Source organism: Bos indicus, chromosome 3 (genome assembly GCF_029378745.1).
Source record: "Bos indicus isolate NIAB-ARS_2022 breed Sahiwal x Tharparkar chromosome 3, NIAB-ARS_B.indTharparkar_mat_pri_1.0, whole genome shotgun sequence".
Taxonomy (NCBI): Eukaryota; Metazoa; Chordata; class Mammalia; order Artiodactyla; family Bovidae; genus Bos; species Bos indicus.
The window spans coordinates 70,528,027-70,549,539 of NC_091762.1; positions in this window are offsets into that span (position 1 = coordinate 70,528,027).

Sequence of the window (21,513 nt, forward strand, 5' to 3'; positions counted from 1 at the left end):
CCACGGTGAGCCATCTTCCTGGATGAGAGGCAGGAAAGGCTGACTCTGGGCTCTTGCAGTCTGCCCAGTCATAAGGCTTGTGAAGGGAAAAGTTTTCCATGTGGAGTGAGGCCTGCTGCAGCGGAATGCCCATTTTGAAGGACATAGTATGAAGCTCCCAACAGGGAACACAGAACAGTAAAAATAGCACTCTCAGTGGTAGGTGTTGGTTCTTTCATTCAATGAACTTTTGATGAGGAACTACCATGTGCCAGGTGCTATTCTAGGCACTGAAAGGATGAAGGCAGATGGAAGTAGTGTGGGAGTAGAGAGGCATATAAAGAGGACTAAGGCATATGGCTGAGACGCTGGGCAGCTAACTCAGTAGGTCTCAGTTTCATCATCCACTTTTCAATGTGGAGATGAGAAAACTACAAGCTACGGAACCTTTGGGTAAGTTAATTTCTCTCTCTTTTTTTTAAAATCATGATACCTGGATCCTTGCATCGTCATTTCCCGTTCCTCACCATTTAAGGAGACAGCCAGGCTTCCTTGGTGGCTCAGACGGTAAAATGTCTGCCTACAATGCAGGAGACCTGGGTTCGATCCCTGGGTCGGGAAGATCTGCTGGAGAAGGAAATGGCAATCCACTCCAGTACTATTGCCTGGAAAATCCCATGGACAGAGGAGCCTGGTAGGCTACAGTCCACAGGGTCACAAAGAGTTGGACACGACTGAGCAACTTCACTTACTTACTTACTCACAAACAGATGATCACGTGTGTGGTGTCATCAATACAGGACTAGCTGAGTGCCAAGAGCCACTCCTGCAGTGCTGACTGGTTTGTATAGTCCCAGGGGCCACTCTTGGGTTCATGGTGGCACTTTACTGTGTCTATGTCACTCATATAGCATCTGTATCAGCACATTTTCTCTACCCACCTGAGTCTTTCCAATGACCTATTCTACACACAGCTACTGAAATCATGTTCATTCAGAGTCACTTGGAATTTAAAGACATGCTCCAGTGTAATCTCAATGAAGACTGCTGGTTGCTGTATCCAGTCCCTCCCAAAGCCGTATATGCTCACTGTCTGGATGAAGAGTCTGAGGTCTTAGTGACTGAAAGTAAAGCTACACAAAGGAAAGCTGTTCTCTTCCTTCCAATATTCCTTGGATAATGAACTTCTCTGTCTCAATGTTCATATTTCTATTTCTGCTCAATTTAACTCTCCATGTATCTCTTCTGCTCTAGTCACACCCAACTCTGAGCTATTTTCCAAATGCAACACACAGCTACTTTTGTCCCTACCTCTTCCTTTCCCTAGTACACATTTTCTTCCCTCCTCTGCTTGACTGATTCCCCCAAACTCAAGTTCAATAGCGTTAGCTTCAGGAAACCTCCTCTGACCCTTCCCAGACTCCCAGGGCATCCTACACCTGGTTCAGTACTTATCTTCCTATTTGTTTCTCTGACCTCATCATTAGACTGAATTCTCTCAGGACTAGTAAGATATGTTACCTGTCTTTTCTTCTGCAATGTCCATTACAGAATCTGGCACATAGCAGATGCTTAATAAATGTTAGATGAATGCATCTCCAATGGAATACCTAGACAAAGAGTAATAGAGTCAAGCCCCATAAATGAAGAGGCTCGAGAAATAAGGGAACTTGACACATGCACTGGGTTCTTTTAGTCTATGTGTAAAATATTGTTGATCCTTTAAATAAAGAAAAAAGGGAAAGACAATGAGGGGGGAAAGAACAAATGATAATGTATTCAATTTGCCAAGCATCTGTATACAAATCTAGCTGTCAAAATACTGGAGGTTCTCCAGATAGGACCAGATGTAGTTCTGTGTACCTAATAGGAGCCCAACACATATTTGTGAATAACAATAATTCCATGAATTTTCCAATTCTAGCCATATTCAATTAAACCTGGTACACTATTCAAGCATCTTTATCTGTTTCTCTAAGATAAAGAGGCATTTAAACAAATGTAACACATAGATCTTTATACTTCAGGACAAATTATACTTTAAGGTGCTGGCCTAATTTAGTGGTCAGCAACTGAAAAACAATACAAGAAACCTGATAATATTTCAATTATTTCTCCTTTCTCCTTGCAGTCAGCTATAAGAAATGGATGAGAATTTATCGCCCTTTGTGCTAAAGATCTCGGGAAGTAAAAAATCTGGAGGACAATAATGTAGCTTAACTTTTATAAGTGGTCTCTAAACTCTAACTGCCCACGATTTAAAAAAGAAGGTAAATAGTCAAATAAACAAACAGCAGAAGCATTGTTTAAAAAAACGAAATTCAGACCACTCAGTATCAGAGAGTAGTTCACATGTATCTTTCACAGTCAAGCACTCTATTCCTTAATGTTCATCAAAAACAACCAACTTTTTGACACAGTGTTTTGTCATCAATTTTTGTTTTACTTATTTTATAATTCCATAATTGTATTTCTCTATGTTTATTTGGTGAAATATTATTGAAGAAAAAAAAGTATAAGTCTCATCTTGCCCTGAACAATAAGATTTTTTTTTAATATAGAAAGAAAAATGCTCATTTGCGTAGAAACAGTACATTTAGATGTGTTGTTTTTAAAGCATTTTAAATCTTCTCCATTTTCATGTAGTACTCTAGTGTTTAGCAGGCACATTTACAATTAACTACAGTTTTCTTTTCAGGGATTTCAAAGAAAGAAAAATTGAAATCCTTATTTCTGTCATTTCACGTAAATAGCTGTTGGCTAGAAAACATTCAGAAAACTTGACTTTAATCCAAATGGCAACTTGACTAGGAAATGGTCAACCCTGTTGAATTTGACAAACAAGTAGTGTAGAAGGAGAAGAAAAGCTATGAGAAATTTATGGGTAAAGCTGCTATTTAATGAGAAAAAGAACTGTTCTACTATCTCAAAGAGAATACGTGATAAAAGGGAGAAGAGGGTGCTTGAATTAGAATTCTGAATTCCTGGCAAACACAGGCTTTCTCTTCTCAGCCACAGAAAGGTTTATCCATCTCTGGGTAGAACTATGAAAGTGAACAATTATCTCTAGTTTAAAACAACACAAACTTCGCATGGATGATATAAAATGTTTTGTAGTATCTTCTCCTATCCTTGCAAAAACCAGGCAAGGTAACTCTTTTGGTAAACCCAAGCCCAGGTTTAGGAGGCAGAACTGAGATTTGACACAGGTATCTCTGGCTCTAAAATGCTTGCCCTTTTCTAGCCTAGAACACAGCTTCCACTTCCATTGTCAGCAAATCATCCTCTTCCTCCTGAGCGTCTCGTCCACCTGACACCTGTGCTGGGCCAGATTCTCACCATGAACTAACTCTCAATATTCCGAAGGCTTTTCATTTCCTGCTAAAAGGGTATAGAACAGAAAAACATGCTGGTACAAGCTAGCTCCCCAAATGAAGGCATGATACCTGGAGCTGTTGCAGTCATTTTGTGACCAAGGAGCCACAAATATGAAAAAGACAGGTCAATGTGCTGAAGATGATGAAGGAGAAAACAAGTAACCTGGGTCTTTGAAGGCCCGTCAAGCAGCAGTATCGTTTCCCATAACAATCTCCTTTCAGACTTCTTGTTATGTGTGAAAAATGAACCCCTGTTTTATTAAATGACTATCACTGAGTTTTCTGTTATCTTCAGTTGAGAGCGTTCCTGTTTGATACATCAGTGTGAGCAGAAAGCTAACTAACTAGGTATTAGGTAACCAGTGATGCATTGAGGAGACAAGGAAGAATATCACCTCTTGTCCTTCCTACTTCCTATACGTTATCCAGACGCCATTTTGAGGAGAGACAAATCTGGTGCGTTCTGAGACTTTTCTCTTTCCCCGTGTGGAAGCTTAGGAAAGGGCCATCTTCCTAGGGCCAAGATAGTGGTCAGCTCCAGACAGTTTCCCTTTCAAACAAAACCTTTCTCAGGTCAGAGGGGATACTTTCTCTTTCAAACAAAGCCTTTTCTCAGGTCAGAGAGAGGAAGTTTCATCCTTAAGTAGTCCCCTAGATATTCCCTGTTTCATTTTTCTTTTAAATATTCAGAGAGGAAAAGCATAGGATCCTTCTATAGAGTTGATCATTTTGAGGGATAACATGAGCTCAAGGGACTATACACTTGGATACTTCTCTGTCTATAATATTTTCCTATCAGCCCTGTTTCTTTTTCTTTCATTGAAATATAATTGACATACAATATTATGCTACTTCCAGGTATACTACATATGATTTGGCATTTTGCATACATTACAAAATGATCACCTTGGTAAGTCTAGTAACCATCTGTCCCCATCCAAAGTTATTATAATATTATTGACCACATTCTTCAGGATGTATATTATATCCCTGTGACTTATTTATTATATAGCTAGAAACTTGTACCTCTTAATCTTATTCAATAACTTTGCCCACCTCCCAGCCCCTCCCTTCTAAAACCATACCTCTGTCCTCTGTATCTGTATTTTCATTTTGTTTTGTGTTTTTTTCCTCAATTCCATATAAAAGGGACATAATGCAGCATTTGTCTTACTCTGTCAGACTTAATGTCACTTAGCACAATACCCTCCAGGATCCATTCTTGGTATTGTAAATGGCAAGATTACATTTTGTTTTTGGATGACTGAGTAACATGCCATTGTGTGTATATACCTTGTCTTCTTTATCTATTCATCAGTGGACATTTAGGTTGGTTCCACATATTGGCTGTTGTATATAATGCTGCAATTAACACAGAGGTGCATATACCTTTTTGAATTAGTGCCTTTGTTTTCTTCAGGTAAATACTCAGAAGTGAAAATGCCAAACTGTGTGGTAGTTCTACTCTTAATTTTCTGAAGAACCTCTGTATTATTTTCCATAGTTGTTGTTTAGTTGCTACGTCATGTCCAACTCTTTTGTGACCCCCTGGACTGTAGCCCTCCAGGCTCCTCTGTCCATGGGATTTTGCAGGCAAGAATACTGGAGTCGGTTGCCATTTCCTCCTCCAGGGTATCTTCCTGACTCAGGGATCAAACCCACATCTCCTGCATTTTCAGTCAGATTCTTTACCACTGAGCCACCTGGGAAACCCATAGTGGCCACATAAATCTACATTCCCACCAACGGTGTAGCAGGGCTCCCTTCTCTCCATGCCCCCTCCAGCATTTACTGTTTGTGGATTTTTGGATAATAGCCATTCTGACAGGTACCAGGTGATATCTCGTTATAGTTTTGATTTGCAATTCTCTAAGAATTAGCTGTGTCCCAGAGATCATTGTATTTCCATTTAAATTTGTCTCCATGTATTTTTTATTTGCTTTTTGATTTCTTCAGTGCTGCATTGGTTATTTAGTAGCATACTGTTTAACCTCCATGTGGTATTTTTTTGTTTGTTTTCTCTTGTAGTTGATTTCTAGCATCGTATGTTATAGTCAGAAATGATGCCTGATATGATTTCAATCTTAAGTCTACAGAGACTTATTTTGTCCAGCATGAGATCTCTCCTGGAGAGTGTTCCATGTGTACTTGAAAAAGAATGTGTATTCTGATGCTTTTAGATGGAATTTGATTTATATATAGTAAATCCATCTGGTCTAATATGCTCTTTAAGCCACTATTACCTTATTCATTTTCTGTCTACAAGTTAGGTGATGCTGAAGCTGCTGGTCTGTAGCCCACACCTTAGCAAGGTCCAGTTCACATGCTTAGAATAGATGAGAATCCTGAAACTCAGGGCAGGAAGGGACTTGCCCATGCCACACAGCTGATTAGTATGAGGGCAGCCCTCTGTCTCACACTGCAGCAGCTCAGCAAGTAGTGAAAAGATCATAAGACTTGGAGTCAGGCTGATCTAGGCTCAGTCTTGGCCCTGCTGTTTACTTGTTGCAAAGCCCTGGTAAGATCATTTATGTTTTCTGTGCTCCAGTTTTCTCATTTGTAGAATACTGATAAATAACTCCTAACTTGTAGAAGAGTTGTGATGTGACTGGCATACAAAAAAATGTACAGTGTCTGGAACATAGTGATCAAAGCACACAATGTGTCTTCTTTTGCTTTTTTGACCAGGTTACCACTGCTATCAGTGCACATGGCTTTATCTCCATCGTCTCTCTCTTGGGGCCTAGGCTGTATTAGCATCGAGTGACATATAGGGGGCCGTTAACACAGGTTGGCTAATAGATTCCTGATTAAGGCTAAAAACAGAGGATTTAATTTTGTTTTGTTTTGTTTTGTTTTGCTGTCTCTTCCCTTGTGGCTCAGCTAGGAAAGAATTTACCTGCAATGTAGGAGACCTGGGTTCGATTCCTGGGTTGGGAAGATGCCCTGGAGAAGGAAAAGGCTACCCACTCCAGTACTCTGGTCTGGAGAATTCCATGGACTGTATAGTCCTTGGGGTCTCAAAGAGTCAGACATGATTGAGCAACTTTCACTTTCATTTCACTTTGTGAAAGGATTAAGAGGGTAAATATATTCTACTTGTGCATTTTTGGTACTTCTTTGCATCTAAGGTCTTTAAAAGACGGTAAAGTGTCTGTCTACAATGCAGGAGACCTGGGTTCAATCCTTGGGGTTGGGAAGATCCCCTGGAGAAGGAAATGGCAATCCACTTCAGTACTATTGCCTGGAAAATCCCATGGACAGAGGAGCCTGGTAGGCTACAGTCCATGGGGTCACAGAGTCGGACACGACTGAGTGATTTCACTAAGCTCATCAGAAAAAGCTTCACAAATATTAATGGTAAATATTTTTCATTCCACTTTGGTTAACATAGGAACTTTTTCTTTTCCTGGGTTACGATTTTTTCAGGTTAACTGCTTAACTAAATATTAAGAAAATCTCAATCTCATGGTTTTCAAGGAGATAATAAGAAACAATGACTTGTGAGATGTTTTCTCTAGTGAGAAATTTTCTGTTTCAAATACTGGCAAGCAGAAGGAAGGATATTTTTGCATTATATGAGGGTTAGATTCAGTCCACCTGGAAGAAGGTAAAGGTGAAAAGAAAAAAAAAATCTGAGGAATTAAACCTGTTAAATTGTGCAGTGTCAATCAAAGAGCTGCTTCAGAAGTCTATTTAGAAATCACTGCTCTTGTATCTGAATCATTACTGAGATACCAGCATCACGCACTTCTTATTACTGCAAACATAGCAACAGTTGCCATGCGAGCAAGAGATTCAGAGCACAAACACTGGAGTCAGGAGGGAGCAGGGCGGGGCTGGAGCTGGAGTCAGGGCAGCTGAACAGTGCACAGAGCTGCCTGTGCAGATTTAATTAGGCTGGTTTTTCTCTTTGGCCCTTGTGCTGTGTCCTGTCAGACATTTCAGTAGAGCAGCAGCAGTCTCAGAAGCAGCTTTTTGGGGCCAGGTCTTACTACAGGTCGTGCACAAACATCACAGGATCTGTGTGCTTTGGTGAAGGCAAGGATGAGTCTGGGCCCTCCTTTTGTTTATGAATGGAGGAAGGACCAGCATTCCTCTTCATTTCCAGGAATGAAAAACTCATAAAACTCTTATCATTAGGAATCAGGCCGTTCACTGTCCCAATATGTCATTTCATCTAATTGAAAACTGAGAAATCTGTCACCATTTATTTAGCAGTTTGCCTCAGGCGAATCTTTACAGGTTCCCTTCCTGTGGCTGGGAATTAGTTAATTAGTATTACAAAATGCTTGAAGAGGGACACGCACTCTGGATCGCCCTTTGGGTTACGGGGGAACCCATTTTAGGTTGCTAACTAGCACTGCTGAAGGAGAGAAAAGAAAATGAGATTACAGCATCAGAGTTGCTGTGGTGCGAGCTACATCTTTCTCTCTTCAGTGCATATGTTGTAACCTACATATGTCACTCCCTCACTCTTTTCGTGCAAATCTTTTATGCTTGACAATAATTCAGGTCCTTAAAGCTTATTAAAAAAAAAAAAAAAAGCTTATATGCCAATTTGACATACCTAGGGCTCTTCTCATATCTTCACTTTTATTAATTTCCTGTTTTTCATCACTTCCTCTTTGGAATAGAATATTTTGTCTGATGTTCTTTTTTTTACATTTTTTATGGAGAAAGGCTGTTTCAAACTATGGGTGGTTTAAAGTCAAGGCACTGAAGGGAAGGACTGACATTTTTCACGTGCTCCTAACTTTAAAGCTGAATGCCTCTGGTGAAATCTCTAAGCCTCTTCAGCACAGCAAGTCAGAAGGCGGGAGGCCTCACCCGTGCTTTGTCAACTGAATGCTAGGTGGCGCTAAAGAGCAAGGCAACTAGAACAGAGCTACGAACACAACCTCTGTAGGTGCACAGAAGCTGAAAGAAGTTCTTACATTGAGATCTGGCACGTTTCAGAACAGACTGTTTCCATTTTTGATCGATGGTAGGATATCAGCAGCAAGAGATTCAGAGGACACCAGCAATCAATTTAAAGTCTTCCATCTTTCATTTTGTGTGTGTATGTTTTCATCTGGGAATTGTTTTATTTCACTAGTGTTTTCTGGGTGTGGCCCTTAGGGCTGTGGTGAGGAGATTTTCTGTAAATATAAACAACTGGATGTGCTTATTGTTTGACATTTATGGAAACAGTTTTAACTTCCTGAAAGACCTCTCCGCTTTCTTTAATTTTCCCCCCTTATTAGGTGACATTCAGGGACATAATGAGAAGGTATAACAAGTGTGTTCACACCCTCACATCAACGTGCATAGCTATATATTTCCTCTCTCAACCCCATACCCCATGACATTAAGAAATTTTCTGCTTTTGTTAATTAGGAAAAAATGTATGGGCAGTTTTGAGCTTAAAAAGAAAGAGATAAAAGGCAACTGACAGGCATCATGGCACGTGCTTAGATTCCAGCTGCTCTCCTTTGCCTTTTATATTTTGCCAGCACAGACCCTTAATGAGCTTGATATCTGACCTTCAGCAAGTGAGTGTCACGAAAATTATACATCCCAGAGGTGAGAACCATCCCGAGGAAAAAACTTGTCTCGTACCTAGATTAGGCAAGCAACTTCTTACTCTAGTCATTATACAGACAATGTGAGAAAGGCCCATAGAATTAAGTCAAGTGAGTTAGGCAACTCTTTATACGAGCTCAGAAGATGCTGGTGAACTGAGATGGTTTGATATACACTGAGTTCTTTTGTACACACAATGTTTAATAAGTAAAAGACAGTTCAGAAAGTCAAAGATGCTATCTTTTTATTATTTCCTTAAATTTATAAATCTTGAAACTGATGTGTAGAATCAGCTAAAAGATTCTGGGCCTTCATTGTATTTATGAGTGAAAGGGCAGTATTTCTTTTCATTTCTAGGATTGAAAAACTCATGGAAACCCTCACCTCTGAATAGGTTTTTTATTGCACAAAAATGTCAGCTAAAGGATTTTTTTTTAATAGTGAATTCAATTGACTACTGTAATAGAGAATACATATAATGAGAGAAAATATCTGGTTTTTACAAGGCACTTAATTCAATAAACAAACCATATTGAAGTAGAGTTATCTTCAAAACTGGTCCCCAAATATTTAGAAGGAAGGAGTTTATCTTTTCGTATGTTCTGATTAGTTTTTGCTGCTACTAAAAATGTGGCCAGGGAGTCGGGCTGGCTTCCAGAGACATGACTAAAGAAGATAGAGGGCAGGGTTAGGCCATGACCTGCTGGTGAATGAGGCAGCAGGTGTGGAGTTTGTTTGGTTCAGGTTAGGTATGTATCAGTGCAGGCAGCTGATTATAAAGGATTGTTATGAGCAGACATAAGCTGAGATAAAGTGGCTATTATCAGAGGTAGTCAGAGTGAGAAGGGAAATTTTTCCTTCAATCAAAGGCTTGGCCATGGACTGAGAGTGTGCTGTGTGCCATTGAAGCTGGCAGAGCATCTGAGGGAGGTAGTTCAGTACTCTGGATAGCTCCCTGCTGATCATCCTCAAAGTGCAAACCAGAGGTTAGAAGTTTCTGCTTCTTAAAGATAGTTCAAACATGTTGGCCAAGCAGAGCTCAGAGACAGCATGATGTAATGGAAACACTACATTACACTACAGACAGACCCAGGTTCAACTATTAATTACCATTTTCTCACTATACAGTTTCATTCAAATTACCTAAATCATTGGAGTCTCAGTTTGTTTTATCTGGAAAATGGAAACCAGGAGGCCAACTTTATTAAGATAATTCTAAAGATGAAGTGGAATAATATTGTGAGATCTGTCATGATCATTCATTAATTCCACAAGTAGGTATTTAGCACCTATCAGACCTTGTTCTAAGTACTGGAGATACAGCATCAAAAAGGAGAGAAGTTCATGCTCTCATGATGTTTACATGACAAAATAAAGAGCAAAAATTATCAGAAACAATAAGCTACATACTTATATCTAAAAACTTCATATATAGAAACAGAAGATATTCAGATATATGATAGAATATAAAATAAGTGTGTGTGAAAAAATAGAAGTGTGTGGAAGAAACGGATTTTCAAAAGAGTCTAGTCAAATTGAAAAAAGCATACAATTTCTAGGATTGAAGTAGATATTAGAAATGAATTGAATCAGAATTGCAATGAAGAGAGCAGCATGCTAGATCCAGCTACCAAGGGTACTAGATAGATTTGAAGAAGTTACCAGAAAGCAGCACAGAGAAAATAAAGGGTGGAAAAAATATTTTAAAAAAGAGTGAGGAATGTGGAAAACAGAGTGAGAAGATCTAAAATACATCTAATTAGAATTCCATAAAGAGAGAATAAAGGAGATGGGGTAAAGACATATAAGAGGTGGTGAATAAGAGTTATTCAGAATTTATACAATATATCAATCTTCATATTCTAGACACCTAATAAGTTCAAAGCAAGATAAATTTAAAAAAAAATCCATACCTATATACAACATAGTTAAACTATACAATACCAAAGACAAAATTCTAACAGCAATTAGAAAGTCCAGATTAAAAATTAAAAACATGATGATTAAGTTCACAGATGATATTTTAGCAGCTGCAACAACAAAGGTGTGGAAACGCATCCTAAAGGTGCAGGGGAAAATTAATTAAACACCTTAAACCCTATATCTGCTAAAATATCTTTCAGGAGACAGGGAAAACAAAGGTGTTTTCAACAGAGTCACGCTAAAAGAATTTTAAAAGATGTGTTTGAGAAAAAGGAAAATTATCTAGGAAGATGGTGTAAGATGTAAGCATAATGAACAGTGAAAGAGTATATATAGGCAAATCTAAATAAATCATAGCTATGTAAAAACCAAAATAATACTTAGACGGCAGAATCAGAAAAACCATGATGAAAATAAAACAGTGGACAGAAATATGTAATTCAGGAGGGAATGAATGAGACTAAAATTCTCTAAGATCTCTCTTTTTTTTTTGAGAGTAGGAAAAATAAATTAACATAAAATTTATTAAGTTTAATATGCTCAAGTTTCTAGGATACCCCCTAAGGAATAGAAAACCAGTGTGTCTATTCAAATAATCCAAAAGAAAACAAGAAAAGGATAGATTGAGGAAAAAACCTAGAGAGAATAAAGTAATATGGTAGCAATGAATTCAAATTATTTCAGCAAAAACAATGAATTAATATGGCAAAAGGTATAAGAACCTCACAGTGAAGATTATAAAACCTAACTAAAAGATATTAAGGAATATCTAAATAAATGCAAAAACATCACGTTCAGTGCAACGGAGACTCAATATCATAAAGATGTACATCTTCCCAAATTGATCTATAGATTTAAAATACTTATAATCAAAAGCTTATGATTTTGAGAAAATGCAAGCTGATTATAAAATTTATATGGAAGAGAAAAAGTCAAGAATAATCAAGAATAGTCAGGATGGGATGTACCTTATCAGATATCAAGTATTTAATAATGCTATTGTAATTAAAATTGTATATAACTGACACAGGGATAAACAAATGTTCCCATGGAAAAGAACAGACAAACTGAAAACAGACCTATCTAAATATAGACCCTTGTTATGTGAAAGAACTATAATTACAGGTCATTAGGAAAGAGATGGTTATTCTTTTTAGAAAAGAGGAAAAGAAAATTCATGGTCATCATTTCACATTTGTTTATCCTGTTTTGTTTTTACCTGAACTATATTTCCATCATCTCTCTCTTCAGTGAAACCTTTCCCAACTACCTCAACTCAAAGAAATCTCCCCTTTTTAAACACAATGGGAATAAAAGTGTTAATTCTTTCTCTCTTCACTCATTTACAGCACCCAGTTCTTCTTTGGTTTATTAAAAAGAAATAGGCAGACATTTATTGCCCTAATATTGAGGGGATGGGATGGAAAGAACCTTGAATTAACTGGTGGTTTGTAACTTTTGGACAAAAAAAAGTTTGAATTTGATAAGAAGGTAAGGGTCAAAAACTCTGAGTGTCGCAGTTGTACTCAAATTTGAGAAACACAAAGCATGGTGTTCATAACCCAATTAATGAGTCCTCTAATTTATTATAGTTAAAAATATTTAACATTCATCACATACAGTTCAACTATAAATGAGATACTGTAGGCACCAGAAAAAAAAAATCCTGCCTTTAAGTAATTATGAGCTAACGGGAAATTAAAAATAATCATAATACATTCTTTCAAACTGTGGTGCTGGGGAAGACTCTTGAGAGTCCCTTGGACAGCAAGGAGATGAAACCAGTCAATCTTAAAGGAAACCAACCCTGAATATTCACTGGAAGGATTGATGCTGAAGCTCCAGTACTTTGGCCACCTGATGTGAGGAGCTGGGAGAAGGGGAGAAGAGGAGAAGGGGACAACAGAGGATGAGATGGTTGGATGGCATCACCAACTCAATGGACATGAGTTTGAGCAAACTCTGGGAGACAGTGAAGGTCAGGGAAGCTGGCATGCAGAAGTCCATGGGGTCGTAAAGAGTCAGACAGGACTGAGCAACTGCACAATAACAATCATTGTACAAGACAATATAGAAATGCATTGTCTAGTCAAGGCTATGGTTTTTCCTGTGGTCATGTATGGATGTGAGAGTTGGACTGTGAAGAAGGCTGAGCACCGAAAAATTGATGCTTTTGAACTGTGGTGTTGGAGAAGACTCTTGAGAGTCCCTTGGACTGCAAGGAGATCCAACCAGTCCATTCTGAAGGAGATCAACCCTGGGATTTCTTTGGAAGGAATGATGCTAAAGCTGAAACTCCAGTATTTTGGCCACCTCATGTGAAGAGTTGACTCATTGGAAAAGACTGATGCTGGGAGGGATTGGGGGCAGGAGGAGAAGGGGACAACAGAGGATGAGATGGCTGGATGGCATCACTGACTTGATGGATGTAAGTCTGAGTGAACTCTGGGAGTTGGTGATGGACAGGGAGGCCTGGCGTGCTGCGATTCATGGGGTCGCAAAGAGTCGGACATGACTGAGCGACTGAACTGAACTGAGTGGCACAAACTGCCATGGCCATTTATAAGGCATGAGTGGGAAGGAGTTAGGTTCAGTAAAGCCTCTCACATGACATAGTGATCAAGCTGACTGAGATACTACTGATGGCTGATTCATATTCTTATAGACTTGGTGGAGGGGGAGCTGTCAAGGTTAAAGACTAGGATATGGGAATCAGTTGACAGTTAAACATAAGGTGTGCGTGGGAAACAGAACTTCTAGCTGTCTGTAATGTGTGTCACCAGGATATTGTCATTTTGTGCAGGACAATTCTTTATTTTGGGGGGCTTTCTAAAGCACTGTAGGAAATTCAACACTTGCCCTGCCCACTAAACATCAGTAGTACCTCCCTAGTCACTGGGAAATATAAAAAATACCAAAACACAAAAAAATATTTCCTATAGTTCCCAAAACTCTAGACTATTTTTTGAGAAGTGATGGGATCATTGTCTAGAACTACTGGAACATCTGATGTTCAGGAAGAGGTAGAACTGGAAATGTGTCTAACTGGTCATTTTGGACTCTGGATTCAGGATGACATGACTTCACGTAATTTTAGAGGCCATGTGGAATTGGTGGTGGTTTTAAAGTAGGGTAGTGATAAAGCTGGAGGTCTACAGAAGGAGGATTGTGCTGGCAGTAGAAGGTTGAGTAGATTAGGGCATGGAGAAGCTGGAATGGGAGTGAGAGAAATTAGAGACATGCATGACAAAGGAAGCCCAAGTTTGGACAAAGGGACTGGGGACTAATGTTTCGTGTGTGTGTGTGTGTAGGTGTGTGTGTGTGTGTGTGTGTGTAAGAGAGAGAGAGAGAGAGGGAGAGAGAGAGAGAGAGAGAGAGAGAGAGAGGCAGAGTTTAGAAAGAGAAAGAGCTGGGGCCATGGGTTGAAACGATTGTGGTGAGCTGGCAGGAGAGAGAAATTGGGGATGAAGAAGGGATTGAAAGAAAATGAACATTTAAGGAGCTTGAGGGAAATTTTCAGTACAAAAAAGCATGTAGGAGCAGTGGTAGACTAAAAAGGGGCATATTTGCCCTTCAATAGTGAGGAGGAGACACCAACCATGGCTGTTACTGGATAAACATCTTGCTCCACAGCGGTGAGTGGACATGAGCCCTTCACTGCTTCTTTTTTTCATTCCTCCTAGGTTTCGTGGTGCTATCATCTTATACAATTGCTGCATTCTAGAAAAACTATGTGTAAATTAAAAATTTATACCTTATATTCAACTTTTGTAAATTGAATTGCATTCTAAGTGCACTAGGCAAGCTGTCTATTTAAAGGAATCCTCTGATGGACCCTTTTGTAATGTGAAAAATTAATTCCAAATGAATCTGTTTCACAGTTCCAATCTCTGTATCTCTGCTTTTCTTCTCCTGGACATCTAACTAGGTCATAGCATTCTATTCTCAGAGCCCAGCCCCACACAAACACTAATTGGTTTTCACATCTGAAAGGTTGTGTATCACTTTGTCATTTCTAAATTTACATGATGCAATCCATGTACAAGATGGGAGATTTCATACCCTGTGGGAGGAGCAAGTGCCACATGCTTAGTTTTCCAAATATATCTAGAGACACAAAATATTTTTAAAAAGGCAGAACTTCGGGAGTGCCTTCCTTAAACTCAGATTTCATCAGTTTGGGGTTTCTTTGGGAATTAATGAATGCCTATTACCCGTGGAGAAAATATCTGACATAGTTTCCCACCTCGATACTTATTTTATAATGGAAGATAATAATTAAAAACAAATGTGGAAACAAACAAAACCAAAACCCCCACCTAATCAAGAATTACAAAACTACAGACTGTAAACTTTATAACCCCAAAATTGAAAAATAAATAAATAAATGCACCATTTTAAATATATTGTTGAGGGCTCTGGAACCCAAAATTGGGAATGTACATTAGTCAGCATACAGGTCAAACCTTATTGCTATTTAAGAAAAAAATCATGCTGGGCTAAAAATCATACCTTGTGTGATTGTAATTAATTAGTTAGGCTGTCTCTTAGATCAGAGGTTGCTAGAACCTTGCAAGGACTTTTGGGAGAGACCACACAGGCATTCAGGCTTTACTGGTGGTGGCTCAGCGTTGAAGAATCCTCACCTGTAATGCAAGAGCTGCAGGAAACGCAGGTTCGATCCCTGGGTGGGAAAGATCCCCTGGAGGAGGGCGTGGCAACCCACTCAAGTGTTCTTGCCTGGAGAACCTCCCAGGGACAGAGGAGCCTGGCGGGCTACAGTCCATAGGATCACAAAGAGTCGGACACAACTGAAGCAACTATGCACGCACACAGGCACTCAGCCTTCAGAATAGTCTCCTTTGGTAGCAGCTGCTGTTTCACCTTGGCTCTCAGGTTCCTCTTTGTTTATCCTATCAGTTGCATCAGAGTGACTGGAAGGTTAGATTGTAGCATTCTCTTCCAGAGTGTTTCTCATGTTTGGATGTATATTGGACTCAACTGGGAAACTTTAAAAGCTTCCCATGTCTGGGTGACATCGCCATGGATTTTGGTTTAACTGGTCCTGGGCGCTGGCACTTGTCAAAGTTACCCCAGGTGATTCTAATGTGCAGCCAAAGAGCCACAGAATTCCAGGCTGTTAAATTCATGGCTCTGCTGGATCCTTGGGCTCTTGGACTTTAAGAACCTACTGATCTCTGGTCTCATGTGCTCTGTCTTTCATATACACATGCTGAAAAGACAGGCTTGGGAAGAGTAGTTGAATTCTTTCCCTGACCAACTTCCAGGAGGCACTGGAAGAAGTTCAACAAATACAAGTATTGGCAAAATACATCAAACTTCTGAAAAGTGACACCTCCTGTGCCAGAGAAATTCAGAAAGCATAGGAGCATCCTGGGTGAGAATTCCAATTCTGCTTCCTTAAACTTAGTAAAATTACTTACTCTTTCTCAGCCTCAGTTTCCTTATCTATAAAATTGGAATACTTCCTTTCTAAGGTTTACTTAAATGACTGTTCAAAGTGTCTAAATAGTGCTTAACATGCCGCAGAAGTGCATAGTTATAGCTGTTTAAACAGAAAGAATACAGAAAATAATTAAAGCTTATCCACTGACTATACTCCAAAATAATAATAATTAAAAATTATTGAGCCAGTTTATTCAATTATTTATCCATGGAACAAATATTTATTACATACTGACTTCATTCCAATCATACTGCTAGCTACTAGGGACACAGATACGAATTTAACAGACATGATTCCTATCTTGGCACATCTTACAACTCAGCTAAGTACTTTATTTCTGGAGGTGATTTCAAGCAGTCCAAAGACTGAGCTTTCTAGAGGAGTGGTATGACTACAAACTGACCTTCACCACACCCTCACAGCAAATATTCAGAGTGTACTAGGCCGTTAAGAAATTTGTGCCAAACAGACAGACAAGCACTTTATCAGGGTTCCATAACTGTCTTGAAGGGCCAGGGAGGTATAAAAACCCTTATGAGAATATCAAAGGGATCATCTTAGAACACCTGACGATTTGTGCCCACTCTGTTTACCTTCTGGTACCTTCTGGGTTCTCCTAGGCCAGAGAAGCTATGTTCCCTCCACCCCCAGCTCACCCAGTTGGGAGTGCTGCTGTGCCTCCCTTCCACACAGCCATCTATGTGTTGTAAGTTGTGACTTACCTACATTATGGGAACTTGCATCTTTTGTTTGGGTCTGTTAGTGTTTTTCAACCAATCGCTTTCTCTTTTGACAATACTGCCTCTCCCAATCACAATCCTAACAGCTAGTACTATTATCTGTGTATTACACATAAGGGGCTTCCCAGGTTGCTCTGTGGTAAAGAATCTGTCTGTTAAGCAAGAGATGGGGTTTGATCCTTGGGTTGGGAAGATCCTTTGGAGAAGGAAGTGCAACTCACTCCAGTATTCTTGCCTGGAGAATCCCATAGACAGAGAAGCTTGTGGGCTACAGTCCAAGGGGTCACAAAGAGTCAGACAGGACTTCATGACTAAACTGCCACTCACTATTAGGTGTAAGACTTAGGTAACTTGCCCAAGGTCACTTATCTGAGCTCTTAAGAGGCAAAGCCAAGACTGAACCTCCGATCTGTCTGACCCAAGAGCTCATTGTTTTAACCTCTGCCTCACTGGACAAATCTCAGGTGAGTATGCTTTAGAAATACCAAAATATGGCTCTTCAGAGAATTAATTTTAAAACCATAAGTAAAGAAAAAGGAGAGCAGGTGGAACTAGAAGATGATGCTGGGACTCAACCTAATCTAATATTGGCCTGTGAGCTCCTTATGAAATGATGTGAGACTGGAATCCAATAAAGAATTGTCTCCAGTTTGCCTTGTTATCAATCAGACCTCCTGATACTTAATTTCATGACATTCCATAGATTAAAGTCTAAATGATTAAGGTTCCCACCTCTTCAGAGCTGTAGCTGCAACCCTTTTGTCAAACCAGGAATGTAATAACTATGGCTAAAAAGGCAATAGTAACAATTTGTAGAGGGTACAAGACCCTTGCTAAAACTAGATAATCTTTCCCCACCTTCAGGATAAAAATTTTGACAGAATGTGTGGATGTGCATATGTGTGTGTAAGTGCACGTGTGTAATGGCTTATGTGCAAGTACTCGGGTGTGTGTAGACAGACAGAGATTTTAAGCTAGCCTTTTCTGATTCTCCATAGGTTGCAGTATACACTTTGAAAGGTATCTATCCAGCTCGCTGTAACTTTTATTGGTCCCTATCCCAATCAGGTCATTGTCAACCATGTTTACTGAATGAAATATGACCCCCATCTCCATTCCAACCACATTTGTTTAGACTAGAGGTGGTCATATGATCCAAAGGGACCAATCATATTTTCTCTCATGGCTAACTGTACTTATCATTCTGCTTTTTGTGTTTACGCCCTTTGCCATATGACTTGTAGGACCTCCCACTAGAGGGTGAATATATTTTCTCTCCCTATCAATGTCAGACTCAGCCCTGTGACTTGCCCAGGGAATGCCAGAGGATACAGGAGACTGTCTAGTGGGAACTGGGGCATGTAAATGGCAGTTTGTTGTGGAAGAAGGCTGAACTCATCTTTCCTCTTTTTCTGACTTGCCCTTTTGCTTAAACTTATTTGTGGCTTTTTTCTTTCATTGAGGTGAAGTTCACATAACATAAAATTAACCAGTTTAAAGTGAACAAGTCAGGGGCATTTAGTACATTCACAATATTTTGCAACCACCACCTCTATCTAATTCCAAAATATTTTGATCGTCCCCAAATAGAACCCTGTATCCAAGAAGCAGTGTTTCCTGATTTCCCCCTTCTCTACCCAGATCCTGGCAACCACCAGTCTTTTCATTTTTATGGATTTACCTATTGCTCTTGACTGAATTGTGTCTCCCTCCCTCCAATTTCTTATGTTGGAGCCCTAACGCATCATGTGACTGTATTTGAAATAGGGCCTTTACAGAGGTGAATAGGGTGAGATGAAGTCAAAAGAATGAAGCCTTGATCTGACAGAATTGGTGCCTTATAAAAAGATAAAAAGACTCCAGAGCTCTCTCTGCCATGTGAGGGTGAGGTGAGAAGGCGACCATCTGTAAACTAGGAAAATGGCCCACTGCAAGTCCCATTGGAACCCAACCATGCTGGTACCTTGTCTTAGATTTCTAGCCTCCATGGTAAGAAAATAAATTTCTGCTGTTTAAAACATTCAATCTATGGTATTTTGCAATAACCTCTTAAATACACTTTACTCTGAATATTCATATAAATACAGTCATACAATATAGGATCTTTGTCCCTTTCCTTTATTTAGCATGTTTTCAGCGTTCCTCCATGCTGCAGTATGCATCACTACATCATTCTTGTTAAGACTGAGTAATGTTCTAGTGTATGGATACCACTTTTTTAAATCTATTCTTCTGTTGAAGGATATTTGTGTTAGTTTTCTTTTTTTTCTCCCCACCTTTTGGCTATTGCGAATAGTGCTGCTATAAACATTTGAGTACAGGTATTTGAGTATTTGTTTTCAATTCTTTTGGGAATATATCTAAGGGTGGAATTGCTGGCTCATATGGTAATTCTCAGAACACTGAAATTTTGGTGCTCAGATTTTTCAGAGCTATTTCCTGATTCCCACACAGAAATTCTCCCTTGAATTCCATAAGAAACTCTTAGAATACTTTCAACAAATTCCTTTTGCTGCTGTAGCTAGACAATTCTTGCTTCGGCAATGAATTAAAGCTTAGAGAACCTAAACTAATAGACAACAAAATTTCTACATTTTGGTCAAAATATTAGAAGAAAACAGGCTCAAAACTCCCCTTTTGAAGCCTGTCACAGGGGTGGTAAATCCCCTGAAGATATTAATCAAGTCAGGTGACTATGTTGGGAAGGCCCTGGAATCTGACTTCACTGTGTAACTGTTGCTTAGATTGCTGTTGCTATGTTGCTAAGTCGCTCAGTCCTGTCCAACTCAGCGCGACCCCATAGATGGCAGCCCACTAGGTTCCTCTGTCCCTGGGATTCTCCAGGCAAGAACACTGGAGTGGGTTGCCACTTCCTTCTCCAGTGCATGAGAGTGAAAAGTGAAAGTGAAGTCGCTCAGTCATGTCCGACTCTTAGCAACCCCATGGACTGCAGCTTACCAGGCTCCTCCATCCATGGGATTTTCCAGGCAAGAGTACTGGAGTGGGGTGCCATTGCCTTCTCTGTTGCTTAGATTACCACGTACCTTTGCGACCAGGCAGCATAGGACCTTGCATTTAGAGCATATTCCAGTTCAAAACGACTTCGTAGAGCTGCCACATGGCTCCGGCCAGGCCCTCCGCGGTTCACCAGACAATCAGAAGAAGAGGAAGGTGAGAGAGACCCGCTGTTGTTACTTGAAGCAGGAGACATCAGCTGAATGAAGGAGGGGCCATTTCAATCATTTAATAAATCCAACAGGCTTAAAAGCATAGTATTATAAAATGTAGATTTATTTTAGCTTTCTATTCTAGGATTTCTCATATTTTAATTTCTATTCAGCTCAGCTTGCTTCAGGCCTTTCCTTTCAGCTTCTGATGGCAACACTTGGCTAGCTTAATTTACTTTTTTTGACCCAGTTATATGCTGAGAACTGACCCATAAAACTTATGCTTTTCTTTCTCAAAACACAGTAGGCTCAAGTCAGATTCATAAAACAGATAGAAGATCATTATTCAATGGTTAAAAGATTCTCTACATTTTCACTATAGTGATAAGATTCATGGGAGAGTTCCTTAAAATTGGAACTTATGATTATTCCCTTCTTACATGAAATGATTCCCTTTACATGCACTGAATTTACACACTTTTCCAAGGATACATCCATTTCATAAAATGAAGGATGCTTTAATTTCCAGCAAGGATGAGGACGAAATAGAGTTAATGTAGAGAGTTTTGAAAAATAATTACACATAGCTAAGTGGACCATGAACTTTCAGATATTCAAGGTGGTTTTAGAAATGCAGAGGAACCAGAGATCAAATTGCCAACATCTGCTGGATTATCAAAAAAGCAAGAGAGTTTCAGAAAAATATCTATTTTTGCTTTATTGACTATGCCAAAGCCTTTGGCTGTGTGGATCACAACAAACTGTGGAAAATTCTGAAAGAGATGGGAATACCAGACCACCAGACCTGCCTCTTGAGAAACCTATATGCAGGTCAGGAAGCAACAGTTAGAACTGGACATGGAACAGACTGGTTCCAAATAGGAAAAGGAGTACATCAAGGCTGTATATTGTCACCCTGCTTATTTAACTTATATGCAGAGTATATCATGAGAAACGTTAGGCTGGAAGAAGCACAAGCTGCAATCAAGATTGCCGGGAGAAATATTAATAACCTCAGATATGCAGAGGACACCACTCTTATTGGCAGAAAGTGAAAAGGAACCAAAAAACCTCTTGAAAGTGAAAGAGGAGAGTGAAAAAGTTGGCCTAAAGTTCAACATTCAGAAAAGTAAGATCATGGCATTGGTCCCATCACTTCATGGGAAATAGATGGGGAAACAGTGGAAACAGTGTCAGACTTTATTTTGGGGGGCTCCAAAATCACTGCAGATGGTGATTGCAGCCATGAAATTAGAAGACGCTTACTCCTTGGAAGGAAAGTTATGAATGACCTA